At 36.5% G+C, this 16,573-nt stretch overlaps 1 protein-coding gene across 2 annotated transcripts in view; it reads left to right on the top strand.

Annotated features, from left to right (window-relative positions):
* Window positions 1–16,573, top strand: part of PDGFD (platelet derived growth factor D) — a 247,436-nt gene that overhangs the window by 93,772 nt on the left and 137,091 nt on the right. The window lies entirely within an intron of this gene.

The raw sequence follows: 16,573 nt of genomic DNA, 5'->3' as shown, positions 1-16,573 counted from the left end.
GAGCTCAATGAGAAAGAATACATTGTAAAGGCAACAGTATTTTATTTTCTACCTTATAAATACATTGTAAAATCAGCAGTGAAGCTTATATTTTTGGATGCTATGAATGTATTTGTACCTACATCACTGACATCATGTGGAAAATCACAAAGTCAGGGTCTGCATGAGGTAGGTTCAGAGTGAAGACTTTGAAGCCTGACGGGCTCCACCACTTACCATAAAACCTGGAGTTACTTCTGTTTTCTGAATCCTCTCCCTTCTTCCAATGGTCCTCTATCCTCCTCCTTTGCTGATACGGTTCGGCACTGTGTCCCCACCCAAATCTCATCTCAAATTGTATTCTTCATATGTCAGGGGAGGCACCTCGTGGCAGGTGACTGGATCATGAGGGCAGAGTTCCCACACTGTTCTTATTGATAGTGAGTGAGTTCTCACAAGATCTGATGGTTTAAAAGTGTGGCACCTCCCCCATCACTCTCTCTTCCATGCTGCCATGTAACATGTGCCTTGCTTCCCTTTCCCCTTCCATCATGATTATAAGTTTCCTGAGGCCTCCCCAGCCATGTGGCATTGTGGTCAGCTAAACCTCTTTTCTTTATAAATTACTCAGTTTCAGGTAGTTCCTTATACCTTGTGAAAACGGGCTAATACATCCCCTTGAGGTATACACCTGCTGCTTTCAGGTAACATATAATTTTTGATGGTGCTGAATTTAGTGATTTTTAAAATCCATTCTAATTTTAAAGATGAGAAGTCTATGATTTAATGATGTTCTCAGGATAACCTAATTATTGCAGGACCAAATTAATTCCTCTTCTGCTTGTTTACCAAAGTACATTCTCTCTCTCTCTCTCTCTCTCTCTCTCTCTCTCTCTCTCTCTCACACACACACACACACACACACACACACACACACATCTAAAACAGCCTCATAGAAGGTAAGATTAATCAGTGAAGACTTTTACAGAGATTTCCTGTTTTACCTTAATGTTTATGATGATATTGGTATGTATTGCCTGAGTATGTGTATTTGTAGAAAGGCGTCAAAATCTTTTGCTTTAGTAGCAAACTACTTTCCTTACCTCAGAAGCCTGTCCTCATTCTGTACTATTTAGCAGCATAATTGAATTCATGTCTCCCAGTTCTTTCCAAAGCTTGGAGCTTGGGACAATTGCCCTAGTTTACTGGATCTCAGGAGAAGATCCTCAAAGAGTTTATATAACCCAAAAATGTGGAGGTTCAAAATTAGAGGATTTTTTGTTTTATTTTATTGTGGTTCAGAGAAGATAGAGGTTCACAACATTTCACAGGAATACACAGGAGATAAAATTAATAGCACTGACAGTTACTCTATATTTGTATCTCTAGAGAAGCCTGCATAGCTGATCATCAAATTCATTAGCATATCTGTTGTGGAAAATGGTATTAATCTGATTAAAGGCATTTTTCTTTTCTTCCCTTAACATGAATTTTCAAACATCCCCGTTTGTTGCCAAGAAGTAGCTTTGAATTTACTTTTTTTTAACTGCAGCCATTCAGGCAATGTTTGTAGTAGTATAATAATGTATTCTCTTTGTATATCAATTCTCAATTGGTTTCTAGTGCAATAAACTCAAGATTTAAGTGGATGAATAAATATATTGAATGAATATAAATAATTATTGCTAACATATTCTGAGGTATTGAACTGCCATTTGGATATTTTTGCAGCCTAACAAAAAAAAACTTGTAATTCAAAACTTAAATGGGCCATTTTATATCAGATTGCTAGCACCAGTTATGCAGTTTCACATACTTGGAGTTCAGAAAAGTATTTTTATTAGATGGAGTCAAGGAAGAAAGATAGGAAGAGCCAGATCTTATGACATACAGGAAAAGAACAGATGGAGGAATTTGCCTTTTCTGTGGCCAAGAACAGGGATGAGAAATATCCCAGGAAGAACTGGCCCAAGGTTGGAATGCTGGTTGAAGGTATTTGTTTCTGTGTGACAGAGAGAAACACGTGGGTGCTGTCTGGGAACCAGGTGATGTTCACTGTTGCAGGTGGAGTCAGCAATTGCTACCCTTTATCTCCTATTCCAAACAAAATGTCATTGAAAAGCTGTCTCTCCCTCTCCCCTGCCACTCAGAAAAGCTTAGGCTTGACTAGAAGGGATGGTGTCTCGATTGTGAAACATTCTATGAAACATGATAAAAATGAGAACAGAAACTAGAGGCATAGACAAGCCAAAAGTATGCAAAGATAGCAGAGGTCAGTACCTACTTGAACTTCAACGAGTTAGTTTTCAAGTTGTAAACACCTGAAATGGCAAAAGCATCAGAAACAGCCAGGCATGGCGGCTCAAGCCTGTAATCTCAACACTTTGGGAGGCCAGGGCGGGTGGATCACTTGAGGCCAGGTGTTCAAGACCAGCCTAGCCAACATGGCCAAGCCCCATCTCTACTGAAAATACAAAAATTAGCCAGGCATGGTGGCACGCACCTATAATCCCAGCTACTCAGGAGGCTGAGGCAGGCATGGCTTGAACCTAGGAGACCGAGGTTGCAGTGAGCTGAGATCACACCACTGCAGTCCAGCCTGGACAATAGAGAGAGACTCTGTCTTAAAGAAAAAGAAAACAAACAAACAAACAAAAAACAGAAAAAAAAAAAAAAAACAGAAAAAAACCCTGAATTTGCAATGTATCAAGCATACACACACTGTATTTCATTGGATGAATATATCACATTTTGTTTATCCATTCATCTGTTGATGGGCACAGTTTTTTGACCGCTTTTAAAATTAGGGCAGCTGTTAAGTCTTTTTTGTACACTCCCCTCCAATTTAGATGGGTGTTAAAATATATTTCTCTGAATACTGGCATATCTTCAGTTATATGGGTTGCAAAATCTACTCTTACTCTATGACTAGCTTTTTCAGTACATGTTTTGGCATCTTTTAAAGAACAGATATTTTTAATTGATACAGTTTTAACACTTTTTTTTTCCTTTTTGACTAGCATTTTATTTGTTTTTTTCTTTATTATTTTACTTTAAGTTCTAGGGTACATGTGCACAACGTGCAGGTTTGTTACATATGTATACATGTTCCGTGAAAACATGTTTTCCTTGAAAACATGCTGAGTGAAATGAGCCAGACACCATGCAAATTCATAGATGGAGAAAGTAGATCAGAGGTCACCAGGGCCTATGGGAAGGAGGAAATGGGGAGGTTTTGGTTAGGGGTTGTGGAGTTTCTGTTTGAAGTGATGAAAAACTAGAAATAGATGGCGATTATGGTTGTACAACATTGTAAATGTAATTAATACCACTGAGTTTTACACTTAAAATGGTTAAAATGGCAAATTTTCTGATGTATATTTCACCCCATATTTTTAAAAAATAATAATGAAATAAAAACATTTGAATTGTACTTTAAATGAATGAGTTATATGGTATTTCAATAAAGCTGTTAAAAAATACACACACAGAAATACCATATGGGAAACGTGCCTCCTGGAACAGGGTTGGCACATCATAGGTTTGTTCATTCATTTAGTAAAAAGATATCAAGCATTTTTCACTCTGCTACTAGGCTGGACATACAGAAGTATACACAGGAATCTCTCCTAATGAGCCAGACAGAATTGCCTTGGCTACCAACTTGTGCAGAATTCAACCGTGGGCACTATAGTTAAATCTGAATTAGCAGCCCAGGGGCAGTCTTTCAACCCTTCCCAACCCCTGCATTGAGAGAAAACAGTGATACCTTCTATGCTTATCCCACCCAGATGTGTACCCAGGCCCAGTATAAATAGGACTGTACTCCTCCAGGCCTCTGGGCCAGCTACCTGGTTCAGAGAAGCATGCTCACCTTGTCCAAGACAGTGGAAAAGCTTGGCCCAGGAAAGAGGAAGCCACATGAGTCAGACATTACACCCAAGCATATGTGGACACCTGGAAGCTCTCTGAGTTGCTGATCTGGGCAAAACCTAGATCTAGAAGTGAAGTGAAGTGAAGATGCCAAGACAAGGTCAAAATGTAATTCATAACGTAGTGGATCTGTACGCTCTTTGCTGCTGTAATAGTGAATGTTTCTGATGTAACCCCCATTAGTTGGTCTTTTGAGCTGACACAATGCCCTTATCAAAAAGAAACAAATGGCAAGCAAGCAAAATCAAATTAGGAGTTAGTGTATTGTCCTTCAAATATCATTTCATTCTGATGTTTCTCCTCAGGCTATCACCCATTTAGGCCAATCTGTTGCAGAAGCTAAATCTCCCATACAGCGAAATGACAACTGATATTCAAAATGATTTATTTTCAAAGCCAAATTGTATTTAGAGCCTTCTAGGTGTTAACCAGTTTGCTAGAGGCTAGGAAAATCAAGATATATAAGCTAAGATCCTGTTCTCATTTTAGTAGAAGAGACAAATAAATGTCAGAGGGGTACTATCTTGGAAACGGATTAGTTGACCTGAAATGCAGGGAAGAAATTGGTGAATCAACAACAGCAGAGTCTTCAGGGAGAAAGGCTGTTCAAGCAGTTTTGGAGGATTAGTTGTTCCTTAGGCAGACAAGGCTCAGAAGAGAGAGAGAGAGAGAGAGAGAGAGAGAAAAGGCACCTGAGAAATGCTTAAAAGTGGGAGTTTTTATAGTGGAAATTGGAAAAGGTCAATAAATTAATTAGAGTTGAAATTTAATTAACTGATCTTAAAATAATAACAATACTGTAACAATCTAGTGCTAAACATTTATGGGAAATGTTCACCTGGGGGAGAGAGGGATGTTACATTTGTAAAAAGGTACTTTGTATTTAGTTTATGAAAATAATGGATGATAAAGATATAAAGATATTTAAGAATCATGTCCTAATGAAGATTTTTTATTTTAGGTAAAAGATACATACGAAGATTGTATTTATTTGGGAATGTTTAGGATTTATATTTGCTAAGAAATGTCAGACCTTTTGAAGAACACGCAACTTCAGAAAGACGAATAGTATTTTACAGCCACTGTGAAACTCCCTACCTCCAAATACTCGTTTTGCCATTGAAATTGGTTAGATGGATGTATTGAAGTATAATTTACACAGAGTCAAATTCACCATTTTTAGTTGTACAGGTTGAGTTTTGACAAATATGAACAGTTGTGTCACCACCACCACAATCAAGATCTGTAATGTTTTTGTCACCTGAAAATGCCCCATGTCCCATGGTGCTGCCCTGTAGTTGATCCCCTCCCCTATCCTCATGCTCTGGCAATACTGAGCTGTTTTCTGCCCTTGTAGTTTTGCATTTTTGTGAGTATCATATAATGGAATCATGCAGTATGCAGCCTTGTGTGTCTGGCTTCTTTGTCTTAGCATAATGCTTTACATATTCATTCATGTTGTTGGGTGTATCCATAGTCCACTCATTTTTATTGTGAGAGGTTTTCCATCTTATGAAACTCCTATAATTTGATTTATTCATTCAATGGGCATTTGCCCATTTAAATTTTTCTAGTTTTTGGTTATTACGGATAAAGCTACCATGAACTATGAACATTTGTGTACAGCTCTGTGTTGTTATTTCCTTGGCATCAATACCTATGAGTGTGGTAAGTGTATGTTTAACTTTATATGAATCTTCCAAACTGTTTTCCAAAGTGGCTGATCCTTTGTGCATTTCCATCAACAATATATGAGAGTTCCAGATCTTTGCCAGCATTCTCTGTTGCCTGTTGTCCACGTTGTTGCTGTGTAATTTTAGCCGGTTTAGTAGATGTGTTTTGATATATCATTATGGGTTTGATTTGCATTTCCCTAATGAGTAATGATGCTGAGCATCTTTTTAGGTGCTCATGTGCCATTCAAACCTCTTCTTCAGTGAACTGTCTCTTCATATCTTTTGCCCATGTTGTATTGGGTTGTTTTTCTTCTTATCGGCGAGTGTAAAACGTGTTTTAAGTACATATTTCAGTATTTATCACACACACTTTTTGCGAATAATGTCTCCCACTCAGAGGTTTATCTTTTCAGTTTCTTAAAGTGTTTATCCAAGAGTTTTTAATTTTAATGAGGTCCAGTTTATCAATTTGTTTTCTTTTATGGTTCATGCTTTTTGTGTTCTAATAAATTGCTGACTAATCTTTGTCACAATTTTTTTTTTATGTTTTCTTTTAGAAATATTACAGGCTTCACATTTAGGTCTATGATCCATTTTGAGTTAATTATTTTGGATGGCACAAGGTAACAGCGCAAGTTCTTTTGTTTTATGCATATGGATTATCTGTTGTTCTAGCACAATTTATTGAAAACTAATCTTTCCACATTAAAGTATTTTGGCATCTTTATTGCAAATCAGTGGACCATACACGTATGGGTCTCTTTCCAGACTCTATTGTGTTCTATGGATATATATGACTATCTTTATGATAATATCAAATTATCTTTATTACTGTAGCTTTGTAATAAGTCTTGAAATCAGGTATTATGAGACTTCCATTTTGTTTTACTTTTTCTAAATCGTTTTAGCTATTTCTGGACTTTTTAAAAATTTCAACTTTTGTTTTAGATTCAGGGGGTACATGTGCAGGTTTATTATCTGGGTGTACTGCATGATGCTGAGGTTCAGGTTGTGAATGATCCCATTGCCCAAGTACTGAGCCCAGTGCCCAGTGGTCAGTTTTTCAACCCTTTCTCTCCTCCCTCTCTTCTCTCTAGTGGTCCCTATTTTCTGCCTTTGGCTTCTTTATGTCCATGAGTAGCCAGTGTTTAGCTCCCACTTTTAAGTGAGTGCATGTGGTATTTGTTTTTCTATTCCTGTGTTAATTTGCTTAGACTAATGGTCTGGCCCTTTGTTTTATGTATAAATTATGATATCAGACTGTGGATTTTTTCAAAACCAAAAAGTCCTACTGGGTTTTCATTGAGATTATTTTAATTTTCATTGAGATAATTTTAATTCTATACACCAAATTACGGGAGATTGACATTATAGCAATATTGGGTTTTTCAATTTAATGTTCTTTAATTTTTCTTAACAATGTTGTGTAGTTTTCTACTTACAGGTCTCCCACATATTTTGTCAAATTCATTCTTAAGAACTTTGTGGGGTTTTTTTTCGGGGGGGAGGGGATGAAGTATCAGTCTGTCGCCAGACTGGCATGCAGAGGCTGGATCTCAGCTCACTCAATCTCTGCCTCCTAGGTTCATGTGATTCCCCTGCCTCAGTATCCCAAATAGCTGGGAATACAGGCACGTACCACCATGCCTGGCTGATTTTTTGTATTTTAGTAGACAGAGGATTTCACCATGTTGGCCAGGATGGTCTCGAGCTCCTAACCTCTTGATATGCCCTCCTCAGCCTCCCAAAGTGCTGGGATTACAGGTGTGAGCCACCACGCCTAGCCAGCTTTTTATGATATTGGAAATGTTTACATTTAATTTCCAAGGGTTCACTGCTAGTATATTTTAAAAATGCCGTTTATTTTTGTATCAAATAATTGTTTTAAATGTTTTATTAAAATATAAATATGAAAATAATTGTTTTAAAATGTAATTTTTGATAACAAGCTATCTTAGAAGCAACTGTTGATAGGGTTGTGTTGACTTGGAGGCTGTGAGGCAAAATCTGTTCCTTGCCTCTCTCCCACCTTCTAAATCCCAGGAATCTTTGGTGTTCCTTGACTTGTAGCTCCATTGCTCTAATCTCTGCTTCCATCCTCATGTGGCCGTCTCCTTTGTGTCTCTGTGTCCCAAATTGCTGTCTCCTTTCTCTTATAATAGCACCAGTGCCCGGATTTAGGGCCCACCCTAAATCCAGAATTATCTCATCCTAAGATTTAAAATTTAATTACATTTGCAGAAACCTCATTTCCAAATAGGGTCCCGTTCACAGTTATCAGGGGTTAAGACTTGACCATATTTTTGTTTTGGAAGGGACACTATTCAATCCACTACAAATGGCTAGACAAAAATTAGCTGTGAAAATAAAGACCATTGCTCCATATTAGGTATTCTATCATTGTTCAGTGTAAAGAATATAAAAAAAGACACAACTTGAATGTATGATGTTTTTGTGTGTATAGATAATCTGATATACATAGGAATTATTCTGTCCCTCTTTTCCATTTCTACATTTTAAAAAATCTTTACTGTTTGATGAATTTTATATAACTTAAAACAGCTATAGGTTTTTGGGTAAGAGGATTTTTAGCAATTTTATATCATATTAGAATCTTTTAACTTTGAGGTGGGGGTGAATATTCTAGCTCTGATTATTGGTTTTTTGTTTTTTATTAGGCCTGTTATTTTAAAAGGAAAAAAATACTTAAGTCAGAAATAGAAAGTACCCTCAGTGTTTTATTTCTGTTCTTGTTTTTTGTTTTTCCTCTTATATGAAGGAAGCACATCTAAATGAGGAGAACGGGGTAGCAAAATACCATTTCTATGGCAACAGTTCCATTATGCTTGTACTTCAGTAGTAATTTCTGTAGCACATTGGATCACTATAGTTGGCACCTTCAAAGCACTCAAACTGGGGAAATAACACATCAATATCTATAATGTCACTTCAGCACAAATTCTGGGAAGGCATCTCCAAGTAAAAAATATTTTAAATGGGTCACCTTAATAGTGTGTTTTAGGTTTTTAAAATAATAGAGTTGTGATTTATTTAAATTTTTTCTTAATCTTCAAATAATTTTTTTTTACTATGACTACTAAAGAATAATAATTACCTTATTGATCCAACTAAGTGCCAGACACTGATTTACTGCTTCAATATATCCTTTCTATTCCTGTAATGCACCTGAGTTAGAATTACTATTAGTTTTATTTTCAGATCCTGGAGCCAAAGTTACCAAGAAATTAAGAACGTTTTAATCATTTACCCCTTCAACAAATATTTATTAAGCCAGCTACTATTCTAAGTATCAAACATACAACAATGAAAAAGACTGAGTGAGAAACTGACAGGACCAGAATTCAAACTCACATCCGTGTGACTCCAAATAAGGAACACATCTGTGCTCTTTCCAATAAATACTTGCTGTTTGCCGAACTCTTAATTCCTTATAAATACTTTATTTGACATGAACTGGTGTTTTGTAGTACAATGGAGCAGCACAACCTTGTCCCTGCCAGGGAATTTGCTTTTGAACATACATGACATTTATGTAAAAGTCATTGGTAGGAACCAAGAACATTTTGTTTTAGAACATTAACATTAAAATAAATCAACTTTTATATGCCAGATGCTACTTGAATAATGTGTTCTAAGTGAACAGCATTGTTTTTCTTAAAGGGAAGACATTAGGCTTGGAAAGGTTAAGGTACTTGCTCCGCCTGAGGCTGATTCCCTCCACCTGTGCTTGGTTTGTATCTCCTCCTCTCCAAGGCTGATTACCTCGGCACCATTACCATCTCCCCCATCTCTAGCCTGTTTCCCTTTACAAGTGGCTTCTTTTTGGCATTTCGACTTGCTTAAGTATCTCTCATCTGAAAACTAGCCAATGTGTTCCCTTTACCCTTCTATTCCCCTTCTGCTCATGCTTTATTTCTCTTCCTTTGAAGCAAAACAATTTGAAAGCATTTTCTACATTTGTTGTCATTACTTTCTCCTCTCCCATCTATTTCCCACCATCTTCATTTGTTTTCTCCCTTTCTACTTGAATTGCACTTTCCAAAGACTTTGCCGATGTGATGCTAAAAATGGCATCTCATCGCCCATATGATGACTTTTATTTCTAATATGATTGAACATTATTTCACGTTTCTTACCCATTTCCCACATATGTGTTTATGTTGCTTGTTCCAGTATTTTGCCTATTTTCTTATTGAGGTTGCCTTATTTCTTTTAAATTATCATATATTTAAGGAGGAAAATAGACTATTTCATCACTCTTTGAGCAACATAGATCAGAATTAAGAAGTTAATATATGATCACTGATAAAAGTCAGCAGGGTGTGTCTGGATGAGAACGTTGAGCAACCACACTATGAAGGATATTGTGCAAATATGCAGTTGTCATTTTACCAAAGCTTTATTTCCCAGCAACATGGACCTTTTCGATTCCTTTACAGAAATCATTTCCCAGTAGTCAAAATCCAGTTATGAAATAAACATGTATTCCAGTTATGCCAGTGTTTGTTGCTGCAGTATTTGGTATGAAAGTCTCTGGAGACTGATTTGTGTGTCTCATGGTGTTGTGCTGGAATGGTGGATGCTGTGGGCTTCCAGCAAGTTTGTCTTGGGAAAAAATGGCATGCCTCTTTGCTGGCCTCTTTTGCTCTTTCTGTTTGTCATGAATCTTCTACCTTCATAAATGTCTCTGCTCTGTCTCTTGCTACGCTATAAATCTCTCATCTCTTTTTTTGTGGCAAAGTACCATCATAACCAAGACTGGCCTGAAATTTGGAAGACTCAGTAGTTTGGGGCATTGTTCCATTCAGTTTTATAGATTCATCAACTTTTACAGAGAGCATGTGTTATTTTGTGTCTCAGCACTGTATCTGGTTTGATTTCTCTGCATTATGTAAGTGTTTGTAATATCCTGTTCAGTTGAATATATGTGCTTCTTGTTCTGAACCCTCTGTAACAAACCATGTTCCAAATAGTTGATTTGCCCCCTCCCAATTTATTTTTATGTGAATGCAGTTTGGTTTTATATATGACTGCAATTATATTAAAGCATATAAATAGTTTATCTGCAATTTTTAGTTATTATAGCTAATTAACACATTTTCATAGAAACAGTAACCCAATCTGAAGTATTTTAGTAAGAAGCTAAATATATTCTAGGAGCTGTTTGTGAAACTGTTAATTTCTGCAGGAATTAATTGCCATCTCACTTGAATTGAATAAGTAATATAACTGCAGTTTTAAAAATACACATTTATGAAAAGATACACACAAGCCAAGGGTTAAATTTCAGTTATTTTGCATAGTGCCTTTGCCCAGCTATCTAAAACACAAGAAAGAACAAAATAATGTCTCCTTAGAGAAAAATTTATACATTGTAAAAAGACTCTCAGTTTCTTAGTATTCTTTCTAAAAACTTGCGATATAAAAAGGACCTTTTCTCCCCCCTCAAAGGTATCATTAGGAAATCAAGTTAGATCACTAACCCACTTCAGTTCAATAGACTGAGGTTTTTCAGAGCAGTTCACCATTCCAAGTTTCATAGTAAGAAAGTATTTGTTCAATTAAATCATGAGCATATAAACTAAATAATTGGAAAACTTTGGCTTAAAATTACAGGACGAAAAGTCACTGTTACCACCAATATTCTACTTAAAAAACTACTTTACTGTGTCTCTGACAGAATAAAAATGTAGAAATTCTGTACTAGACAGAATACAAATCCTACAGAGTCTTTCTGATAAACAACCATCAGAGAGGGAAAGAAGTTACATTGGAGATATAAATTTTTGAAAGGAAGAAGGAAAATCTCCTCTGACTTTTTTCTACAGCCTACTCAGGAAATTTTATACAAAAGCAACCAGTTCCACAAGCCCTGGGGTGGATGAGGGCATCAGTTTAGAAACAGGTTGGTGATAACTCTGAGACAATGAAATTAACACTAGAACAGAAACAACTACCTCAGCTTATATTAACCATACAGCATTAGCCCCAATTGGACAGAAGCAAACATACGCCAGAAAATACCCCTACAGTCTTCTTTATTCTTATTGCAATTCATTAAACACTTACTGAGCACCTTCCCTGGTAGCTAGCATGCCAGGGAACCCCACACCTTCTAGCTCATCAATAATTAATAGATATTTACTGAATCTCATTAGTGAATATCTAAATGTCACTTAAAAGTAAAGGCTAACAGTAACATCTTTCATTTCATAAAGGCTTCCCAGTAGTAAAATTAATAAAATAAGCTTTTTTTCTGCTCTTGTTTTTTAAAGAGTTTTATTGATCAAGATAGTTGAGATTTTGCTGGATTTCTACTGGGTTTTACATATTGTTTTCACTCAGAACTTGCATGACTGTCCATGTCATACTTTAAAGTTAACATTGCAGTTCAAACGTATGTTGAACTTCAGCCATCAAAAGGAGTAAATACTGATACGTGCTACAATATGGATAAGTCTGGAAAACATTATGTTAATTGAAAGAAGCCAAACACAGAAGGTCTTGTGTGGCATGGTTCGACTTAAATAAAATACCCAGAGTACCTAAATCTACGGAGACAAAACACAGATTGATGGTTGCCAGGGGCAAGGAAGAATGGGGAATGTGGAGCAATTGCGTAAGGTGTATAGGGTTTCCCTTTGGAGTGATGAAAATGTTTTGGAACTAGATGGAAATAGTGCTTGCAAAACATTATGAATGTGTTAACTGCCACTGAATTGTTCACTTTTAAATGGTTAATTTTCTGTCATATGAATTTAAACTCAATTTAAAAAATTGTACCATAATTTTTTTTTATTTTTTAAGTCAAAAAATGCCCATTGGTTAATTGTATATTTTTCTGTATTTGTTTACATTTTATAGATGAAACAGTAGTGTTTATAATATCTGGCCAGCATTTTATTCAATAAATGTCAATGCAAAAACTATTTGAGATCTGTGTAATCACTGATTTTTTTTTTTTCTTTCAGGAATCACCATGCTATTATTAGAGATTTTCACCTAGGATTTTACCCATCTGTATTATCTCACTATACAATCACCTACCTTAAATTTTAAATCTTCCCAGGGACCTCTGTATTCATTTATGTTTAAGTAATTCCTGCGATGTTGGAAGCTTGCACTTGGTATGACTCCCGTAGTGGAATCATTCTGGAATATCTGTTTACATGCTTCATCTTACACACCATTAATGAAGGTGTCAACTAAAAAGGTCACTAGCAGCAGTGCCTACAGTACCCCACTGATCATTTGAGTGGAATTTGATATATTGCCTTTAATAATTGCCCTGTTCTTGTCAACTAATTTTTAGTTCGGGGCCTTATGATCAATACAATTCAAATTAATTTTTCTTATTTTATATACCATAAAATACCATTTTAAATACCATATTGAGATGTTACCTAATTCCATGCTGGTGAAACCTAGGTACAAAACTTTCTTTGCTACTGTTGAGTGTTACTACTGACAGCATTTATGTTTAATTGCTATGATAGTTAATGACAATGGTTTTCATCATAATGGAGGGCAATTTTTGTTTTTTTTTTTTTCCTGTATCACCTTGTGCTGCCCGTTTCTTTTCTTGGCTATAATCTATAGACTGTTTTGCTGCTCATTAGTACCTTTAAGGCCTGAGGAAATAACAAGGGCAAACTCAACTTCTGTTCATTTTGCCTGGCTAGCAGCCTGTTATCAATCTAGGAGGCAAGAGTGAGGATTGATAGTGTTGAGTTAAATGGATGTATGGTTTATCCATCAGTGTAAGAGCTAGCTTCCCTGACATGAACAATTAAGATTACAATCAGTCTTGGAGTTGGGAGGACTCTTGGAGTGATCCTCTGCCCCTGTGTTTCTCAAGAGGAGTATGTGCTGCTGGAGATGGGGGAGGGACAGTTATTTGTCTTGCAAAACCCTCCCACACATTAAAGGACATTGAGTACCCCTGGACCTGCAGTACTAAATGCTGATATTTGCCAGGACATCCCAAAGTGCCCCACACATTTCTGGGTGTTTCTGAGTGGAGCAGACCCACAGGTTATCACGTTACTTGATGAGCAAACTGAGGTCCGGAAAGGTTTGGTGCCTTGCCCAAGGGCGTATGTCCAGGAAGTGGCAAAATTGGTGTTAGAACCAAAATTATCTTATCTGGTCCGGTGCTGCTTCTATCAGCAAAGCTCTTTCATGTAAATGTTTTAGAGTAGAATCTCAAGTTGGGCCCTCAGGACTGGCCTGAGATTCAATTACCTTTTCCTACTCAATTTACTCTTTTTTTCATACCTTCTCCTTACTTCTGAATCACTCTATCACTCCCTACTTCCCTTCACTTCATTTATTCTTATTTCACTGAGAAAATAGAGCAGAACAGTCTAGTCTTCACACCATCAATCCTGCAGTCTACCTGCATTTACACCCATGCGTGCTGTCTTCCTTCCTTTTACAAGTAATGAACTCTTCCTGCTCCTGCCGAGAGCCCAGTTCCTCCCTCATAGACAAGAACTGTGCTGTATGAATTACCCTTTGTTCTCTCTTGCTTTTTCAAACTCTCCCTCCCACTGGACATATAACGTATAACCCATACTGAACTACCCATATATGTCCTGTCAACATATAACCATACTGAACTACCTTCATAGTAAAAGGCATTTTCTCATGACCCCTACCTCTATTATTATGATGTTTTTCTGCTTCCCTGAAAGAATTATCTCCTGAGAGTTGTTAGTTGCTCTCCCACCTCCTCCAATCCAATTGGCTCCTCAACCCCCTTCTAACCAGGTTTTCTTTATTTACCATCCTCACAGAGTCACTCTTTTCGAAGTTACCAACAACCTCCTCCTTGCCAAATCCATCAATTCTCAGACCTCATCCTAAACTCCTAGCCAGATTTGATAGGGTGACCCCCCTGTTCTTCATGAAACATTTTATTAATTTGGCCTTCTAGGCATGATTTTCTTTATTTCCCTCTTACCTCATTGGTTTATCTTTCTTGGGCTTCTTCGTAGGCTCCTGTTCCTCTGCTGAGCCTAAGATATTGAGCCTCTCAGGAGCCTAGTTCTTAGCCTTTCTATTTTTAACAATACAACGGGGAAAAAAAAAAAAAAGCTTAAAAAAATAAACCAAATGTCTTTCCTTTGCTTAAAAACCCCTAAAAGCCGTAACACTTAGAATGAAATTCAAACCCCTTATTTAGAACTACAAAGTCTTATGTAATCTAGCCCTTCTAGGTTACTCTTTCAGCCACCCTAACCATTCTCTTTGTTTTTCTTCCTTGGACACTCTTAGTTTCTTCCTGCTTTAGGTCTTTGCTCTTTCTTTCTGAAATGTGCTTTACCCAGATTTTCTCAAAAGTTCTCCTTTCTCATCATCCAGGTTCTTCCTCAAATATCTGTTCCTCACAGAAACCTTCCCTGACCCTGTTGTCTAAACTACTATCTCCCCCTTCCATTGCCCCATGTTCCCTAACAGTGCTTTATCCTTTTTCATAGAAGATATCTCTCCCTGAAATGATATAGTTATTTATTTGCTGTTAATGAGAGATAATATGATAGAGTGATTTAACACATAGATTCCAGTTCCGTGAGTTCTGGATGCAGCCCCTGACTAGCTCTGTGACTTTGACAAGACACAATCTCTGCGTTCCTCAGTGTCTTAATCTTTACAGTTGAGATGTTGTTTAATTCTTACAGTTTTTTTGTTATAAAGCGAATTAAAATATACAACATACTTAGAATAAATGACTCACTTGGCAAGTGCTATGTGAATTATATGCATTATATTATTTTAAATGTTGTTTGAAACTTTCATTGGAAATAAGCTTCAAGAAGATGACTAGTGTGTCATTCTTGTGTACCACTATTTTTCTAACTCTGGAAGCAGTGCCTGATGCATTGTGTAACTTTCAGTGTCTATTTTTTGAATGAGCAAATGAATGGCATACCACAAATTGGACTTACGTCTCAGCATACTCTCAATTTGTACTTGTGACTTAAAAACCAGATAGCCTTGGGAATGGCCTGTATCAGTAGCAAAGGTTAGTCTGTCAGGAAAAAGAGGTGACTTAGAATATTTGTAAAATAAAACAAGCCATCTGCTCTAGCTTTCCATAGGGTTTTGGTAATCTTTCAATTAGGTTTGTTTCTGTTAAGACATTTTCATTCATATGGAGAGAGACCAAGAAGATATAGAATGTTTGAGGTGAACTAGGAGACAGAACACTAACAAGTTAAAAGAAGTAGCTTTGTTCATTCAAGAAAGAAGAGAGTAGAAAAATAAATGAATAGCAGAATTAGAACTGGGGCTTGAATGTTTCACTCTATCTAGTTGCTTCTATAATCATTTAAGTATTGTTGCAAAAATTATTTCTCAGTATTTTCTATTTGGAATTGAATTTTCATTTCTACTTAGCTGGCTGGATTTGTCTGGGTCAGGATGTCACCCTCAAGATGAAGACATGGTCTCCTAGTTGAGAGGTTTTGAATGCCTGTGCTTTTTAGAGTATTAAAAAAGTTAATAAAATGCAGTCAAATATAATATAGAAAAATGCTTCTATGAGAGAAATAAAGGTTGTCATTGATGAAATGTTAAATATGGCATTCAGAAATCTCTATAGTTCTCTCAAAAGTGTGCTGGATTATTCGTTTGTATTTTGGGAGACTGAAATAGTGGCGTTTTAATCACTATCAAAGATACAGCAAATTTACATTAGCTATGTACTATAATCATTTGGCCAACTATGAATGAATGTAATGCATTTAATATGACCAGTCACCTTCCCCCATTCTCCATGGTGGCTCAACTAAAGGATGCTGAATCATGAACTTATTCTCAGAACTTGATGTAAGATGTTAACACATCCATTTTGTTGCCTGCCAAGGGCTTTAGACCTTCATAAAACCATGGAAAGTTATAGTGTAGTGGAAATTTGAAACTTCCACAATTGCCACAACCTAAAATATGTTTAGAATTTT

This window comes from Theropithecus gelada, chromosome 14, assembly GCF_003255815.1.
Source record: "Theropithecus gelada isolate Dixy chromosome 14, Tgel_1.0, whole genome shotgun sequence".
In the NCBI taxonomy this organism is placed as follows: domain Eukaryota; kingdom Metazoa; phylum Chordata; class Mammalia; order Primates; family Cercopithecidae; genus Theropithecus; species Theropithecus gelada.
Note: the sequence above shows the minus strand (reverse complement) of the source record. Positions and strands in the feature narration are given on the sequence as shown.